Below are 7,156 nucleotides of genomic sequence, written 5' to 3' on the forward strand. Positions count from 1 at the left end.
ATGCAGAACGTGCCCTCCTCAATACCCACCACCAGGCTAACCCATCCTCCCACCCTCCCCTCCAGACCCTGTTTGTTTTTCAGAGTCCATCGTCTCTCATGGTTCGTCTACCCCTCCAACTTCCCCCGCTTCATTTGGAAGTAATGATATTTTGATGTAACTTATTATGCAGCATAGTCAGAGAAATATTAAAAATTAATTGTCTGTTGTGCATAAGTGGATATCCCAAGTAGCTAATGGAATGTAGCTTCCGTGCCCCTCACTTAGACATGCCCCTTCCAAGGTCCTGTACCTAATGTTGCATTAGGAAATGTGTATTAATTTTCTTGAAGAAGATCAGAAAAATTTTATACATTTCTGGCCCTACAAATTCTGCATCTTTCCCTGTGAGTATGGTAAAATAAACTTCCATTACTTTTTCTAGTAGAAATAAACATGGGCCATTTATAGAATACATTTTTAAATAATAAAGTTTTGAGTTAATTGAAGTATCTATATATAATTATAAATGGCTTTCTCATAATATATATTTTGCGATATATAAGGAGAGAGTTCACTTTTGACATATTTTATGATTCAGTTCTGAATGATAGAAAAACAACAAATAGGGTTTTAATTGTAATTCTTTTTCTTAGTTAGGAAAGAAATATAGTGATATTTGGGATTTGAATGCAAATGAGTAAAAGACTGATTTTACTTAAATGTAATCTTTCTTCATTTTGCCCAACACGATATGCTGTATGTTAGTGCTGATAATTTTTACAGAGTCACATTTTACTTTGTTAACAATTCAAAGTCAGGAATTAAAGCATGACATTGTGTAACTGGCGAGGAACTCGTGGCAGATATAGAGTAGACAATGAGACATCTTGACAGCTTCTGTTTACATAATTTATATGTAAGGTAAAAATTTATTACCTATACGTGTATTTTAGGTTAATGTTCTCATAAACAGTATTTTAAAGGTATCTCAATATATATAATACCTAAAAGTGTAACCTCTAGGTAGTTTTAGTACTGTTCTTAAAAAGTTATTTTAACAGCCAAGTTTTAAAGATAATCCTTACTTCCTTTTGTTGCATTTTCAAATTAGTTGGTGTCTAAAAATAAATGCTTGGTCTATTTTTAGATTCACTACAAATTCACAAAGGTGTATTGGTCTCACAGAAAGTTCACCAGGTTTCCATGTTGTGAGATATTGTCCTTCTTTATAACCTCCTAAGGATATTAGCTTGATCTTTTTGAACCATTTCTGTTTTTTCTTTTAAATGAATCAATGATTTCCTTTGTTTTTTTTTGGTCATATTTCGACATGATAGCCTTGAGATGGGAGTTAGTCTTAATTTGAATTTATACAATGACCCTAGATATCCTTAGTGTGAAACTGCCACTTGATTTACTTCCCTGGGAGTCCTCACCTCTCCTCTCTTTGTTACCACTGGCCTTAAAATATCACTGGGAGATGGTTATCTCAAGTAGTTATCTATTACATGTGTGTATTTCAACTACTTGGACACAGGGTACCTTTATGGTATCAGTAACAGCCTTAACAATTTTATAGATAAAAATTCTCTCAAGAAAACTGTGGAGCGGTAGGCATCTGAGAGACATGCAGATGGATGCACTGGTTTGAAAGTGAGCATACTTGTTTTTCCTGCCACAGTAACTTACACTACTGACTTCTTTTTAAAGTATGACTTTCAAGCGAATTAATTTATTGGTTAGAAGACTTGTTTGCTGAGTCCTTCCTTATTACCTCTTGAAGTCTTTAAAGGTCATGCTGAAAGCTAGAGAAACAAACAAAAAAGACTGAATCACAGTTACGTCTTTTGCAGAAGTGACTATTTTGAGCACCGTGGGTGACAATGTACTTTGCACAGAATCTTATGGGTAAATGTATTAGGCCTTTCGATGTTACATCTGGGTAATTGGATGGGTTGGGAGGGATTTGACTTAGATGATGACTGTGAAGATAGACCTCTCTTACTCCTACTAGGTTAACAGTCTTCAGTACATCCTCAGAAGCTCATTTGTATCACACCTGGAGGCAATGCAATGTGGTTCCTGGTTCTAGGTTTGAACTGTCTTATTTCAAAAGATTTTGGAATTATTTTTTCCCTAGAAGTTCTCCATTCCAAATTTCCATTTACTGACTAATGTAATATAAAGAAAATTATCTTAAAGTAAAATAATACTCTGGGCAAATAAAACAGATTGTTTCAAATGAATGTATGCTTTTAACAGCATATGAGTGATCTACATTAAACTACTGTTGTTTTAATGATTTCAAACACTACAGTATAGCACTTTTTAATTGCTCTGGAAGCAAAAATTAAAAAAAAAAAAAGACCCCAGTATCTATCTACGGTTATCACATAAACCACAAGAGTCCTCCAAAAATTTCAAGTAGTCTTGGATTTTTTTTTTTTTTTGATCCTCTCCCTGGAGAAATTTTTTACTTAATAGTTTTCCCTTGTGAATAGTATTACCAGTGCTATAAATCTGGAACTAAACTGTGGATACTTACATGTTGAAAACGGGATTCTTCTTTTGACATTATTCATGTACAGAGAGTGACATATGACTTTACTCTTTTAGGATATTTGGGGCCAATGTTATTTTGAACATAGGCGTGGGCCTCAAGTTTCTATTTCTTTGTAGATGTGTTGCAATGTAATAGTAATGAGTTTTCAGTGGTACCCCTCAACATTTTGAGAACTTTGCAAACATAAGCATTAGATGTATTAAGGATGTGTTAAGAGTTCATTGCTTAGTACCATGAAATATAGAGTCTTCTCTCTGTGCCAAATTGGTGAACAGACATGTAGTTGTGTTTACTAATGCTACATTTGGCTACCTGTGTTTTTATAGTAAGCACAAGTCAGAAAAAAGCAAGACAAATGGCCTCTTGTACCAAATGCTTGACAAACTTAATTTGTCCTACTTTTCTGACAAATATTTCACTCCAGATTTCATAGAATTTTTTTTTTTTTTTTTTTTTTTTTACTTATTGTAGAGTGGATTAGATGGTAGTGATGCCCTGGTAGAGATGGTGTTTAGTTATTGACTCAGAATTCATTTCATGATGAATTTTTTGTGTCTTTTTATTGTATGTATATCTGTATTTACTTTATATAAAAATGGATTTAGTGAGCTTTGTGTTAAATCTGCCTAGTAACAGTGACTTTTTTTTTTCAATTATCAAGGGATAGCAAATATGTGTGTTGGTATGTTCATATTAACATATTATTAGGTTCTGTATATTATTGTGTTTAAATGCCTCTGACATTCTATATGGCAAGCATCAATAATTTGCACCCACGGAATTAGGTTAGACCAGTGGAACAAATGGTAGTCAGAATCCTCTGGAGCGTTATGCTGGCAGCCACCTCTTTGATCTATGTTTCAACTATAATTTATAGACCAGCTCTAACCCCTACCGTGAATCTGTAATGCATTTGTCATGACCTTGTACCATTCCCCTAACTGAGGGGCAGGGGGAACAGTGTTTGGCCCGGTCATCCAAAATACAGGAACAGAGAAGGCGATCTGAGGAAGAATGAACCTCAGTATCCTAAATGGTCTTCATCTGTGGTGGGGTTTCTTCACTCTGACAGTATGATGATAAAACTTGGTAAAGGGGTCTGTGTGTATTTTGTACAAATTCTACACAATGTCTTACATTGCTAAATTCTTAAATAACAAAATTCCTTTTCTGTGTCTACATTCCAACCATATTAGGAGTGCTGAATTATTTAGATATTTAACTATGAAAATATAAATGGTGCAAAGGGACTTTCATGTGTGGATTGTGTTGTGTTTCTTAAGGTTCTCTGGCACTGAAGCCTATACCATCATGAGATATGTGAAATAAAATGGATTTTTCTACAGTTTAATGATTTCCCTCTGGGGAGAGTGCTGGTACAGCAATCACACTGCCAGATGGTGTTTATGGGCTCTTTGTGTGAGTGGTAAGATGCTATGAAATAAGAGTGTTTTCATCTGATGGAAAGTCTTGACATGTGTGTTTTTGTATCGAATAAATTTTTGTGCAATATGATGTCACTCAATTTTGCAATGAATTTAATTTCATTTGTGTTTATGTATCTGCATACCCGTCATGCTTCTAGTTGCTTCAAGCTTTGTATATGTATTTTTGTCCGTATTTTTTACTTGAAAATATTTTAAATGGAAATAAAATAAACATTTGATAGTTTACATAAGAAAAGTCATGTTTTGCTTTTTTTTTTTTTTTTTTTAAGCAGTATACATCCCAACAAATTGAAGTCTTTGGTTTTGATGATTGGATTTATCTATCATTGATTCTGTGAATTTGTTGGTGTATTCCCCTTGGCATCAATTCCCTATACTAAAAACTCAAAGTGGTAGCAAACACTAAAGACCGTAGACACTCTTCTTCCTCATGGCTTATGTCCATCTGTGCTCTGATCTGAAATATCTACCAACTTCTCTCTTCTATTGTCTCCTGTCTTAGTTCAGCCTTCTTATTTCTTGCCTCTTAACAAAAGTCTCATGTCTTGTCTATCTCTATTTCAGCCTTCACATGTTTCTCCAGAATGTTCTTTCTGAAACACAAATATAGTAAAAATCTTCCATGGCTTTACATTTACTTATTTATTTTTTTCGGCTGGATAAATCCAAACTCCAAACTCCTCTGCATAACACAGTGCTTTGAATAATCTGCTGTCCTTCTTTCTCCAGGTACTCTACATTCTCTGCAGCCATATAAAATGTTTTTTTTTTCCAGTAGTTTAACAGTAACAACAAAAAAGATGCTATTATTTCATTTGACACACTGTGGATTACAGGAATTACATTTTCCTTGCCCATTCCTATCATCTACTTTCCACATAGCAAATTTCTACCCAGCATTCAAGACCGAGTTCAAAAGTCACCTCTTCCAGAAATCTTCCCCAAGATTGATCCCTGAATACCTTCACCATCTTAGGTGCACCTTTTCTGTAGAACTCATCACACCTTTGAAATTGTTGTACTTGACTCCCTTCTCTGCCTAGATTTGAAATTGTGTGTGTGTGTGTGTGTGTGTGTGTGTGCCTATCACTGACTGAAGCATAGTAGGTACTCAATGTTTATTAAATTAATATATTCAATGAATAAATGAATGGTTTGTATTCATTAGGTTTCATGATAATTTTTTCTTAGATGCAGTTTTTATTACCTCTAAATTTAAGCAATCCATTAGATTCTATGGAAAGAATATTTCCGTGGAATATCTTAACTTCAGAATGTAAGAAAACTGGGGAGTTTCAGTCTCTTCCCTCCCATCCTCTCCCCTCCCATTCTCTCTTTTTCTTTCCCTTCCACTGCCCCCCATCCCCAGTTCATGTCAGTAAGTGGGTCCTGATAGAGGAAATGAACAGTCAAATGACCTACTATGAACTTTTCTTGTGAAAAGACATTTAGGTTTTTATATTTTCAATAAGGTATCATTTTCATAATAATTTGAAAAAAAAGCTCAAAAATGTAGAGTAGAAGGAACCTAAAGTTTTGATGACCAAAACTCTCTTTGAAGTAGACATAGGAGATTGAGTAGCACTTTTCCCTGGTGAAATGCTTTGGGAGAACAACAAAAAAGTAAACTAATAACGTTGGCACCTGTTAAATTTAAACTATTTTCAAAAGAAATATAAACCATGTCATATGTAGATATACTTATTTTAAAGTTAATGAATGTGACTGGAAATACGTTTAATAAAAATATACAGAAAAACTTAGATAATACATAATGGCTAATAATTTGCTTTTAAACTATCATTAGGCTCTTAAACATGCTAGTTTAGGTTTACAAAAACTTTTGCTGCTAAACTACCTCTAATAATTTTCTACTTGAATTTTTAGGCTATGTCTATGAAGATTTGAGATCATTATATATGCTGGGATTGGATGGGTGGGCCATGGATAACTACTGTTGCTTTTGCTTCCACATGCCCTAAAAATTGTATTTGCAGACTTCCTGGAGATCTGACTTTGAAGGTCAGGTCTTTATAGCCATCTTATTGTTTTTATAGTCTTAAGCTTAAGAACACCTGGTCACCAGCAGGCATGGGCTAATTCTTTCAAAAAACGTTTGATGTTTGAAAGAATTCAGAAATAAAAATGTAATTAGGATTCAATACCTTTTAAAACTTTAGCTTTGAAGATTTATTAATCTCTGAAAGATGTGAAACAGGGTTTCAAAGTTGTTAATTCAGGTTAAATACTACAAAAATTGAAATACCCTCCAGCTATAATAAAATAACGAAGTACAAGTGAGGATAACCCTAAGAAAAATGTGAGCAAGCTAGTTATTTTCCTCTCGTTTTATTTTTTCTTAAAAATAAGAGAAACTAATTTTACTTTTGTCATAGTAATTAACATTGTGATTATATACCTGAATGTTCTTTTATCATCATGCATTCCATTTCCTAAAATCTAAAGACACCATAAAAATTTCTTTCATGTTCTGAATTCTGCCTTAAACTTATGTTTACTTCTTATTCTCCCATTGTTATGTTCCTTTCAAAATTTGTTACTTAGAGAACTAAAGTCAAAGTTTTAAGTACCTCCCCAGTGCTAAGCCATATGATAGGTGCTAAAGATATAAAATGGTTAACAGTTTGTATTGCCTCTGCTTCGTGAAGCTGGGGGGTACAAATATTTTTTCTCCTAGTCATTCAAATGTATCGTTAAAATTAGGGTCTCAGGTGCTATAAAACGGTATACCCAGACGTGATCTAGTCCTAGGATGTTGGGGAAGGCTTTCCTAGAGATGTAGTATGAATTGATATTGAAGGATGGGTATGCATTACTCAGGTAAAGTGGAGCCTGGATGAGGAGTGTTATAGGCAAAACAAACTGTGTGATAAAGGCCCTGAGCCAGAAAAAGTAGGGCTTGTTTAAGGAAATAAATGCAGGACCAGTGGAACCAGAGCATGGGGACACCATACGTAATGTACCTCTAGAGTGGAGCAATTGTAGAAGACTTATTAGTCAATGTTCAAGACATTGGTTTTTACCCAGTGTTACGGCATAGACAAATGAAATTCAGATATAATATGCACATTGAACTTTATCAAAATTTCAAATCTTACACTCTGCTAAAATCTCTGAATAGAATCATTTCAAATAGTAAAAA

The sequence above is a fragment of the Leptonychotes weddellii genome, chromosome 2 (assembly GCF_054177405.1).
Source record: "Leptonychotes weddellii isolate Sample4059 chromosome 2, ASM5417740v2, whole genome shotgun sequence".
In the NCBI taxonomy this organism is placed as follows: Eukaryota; Metazoa; Chordata; class Mammalia; order Carnivora; family Phocidae; genus Leptonychotes; species Leptonychotes weddellii.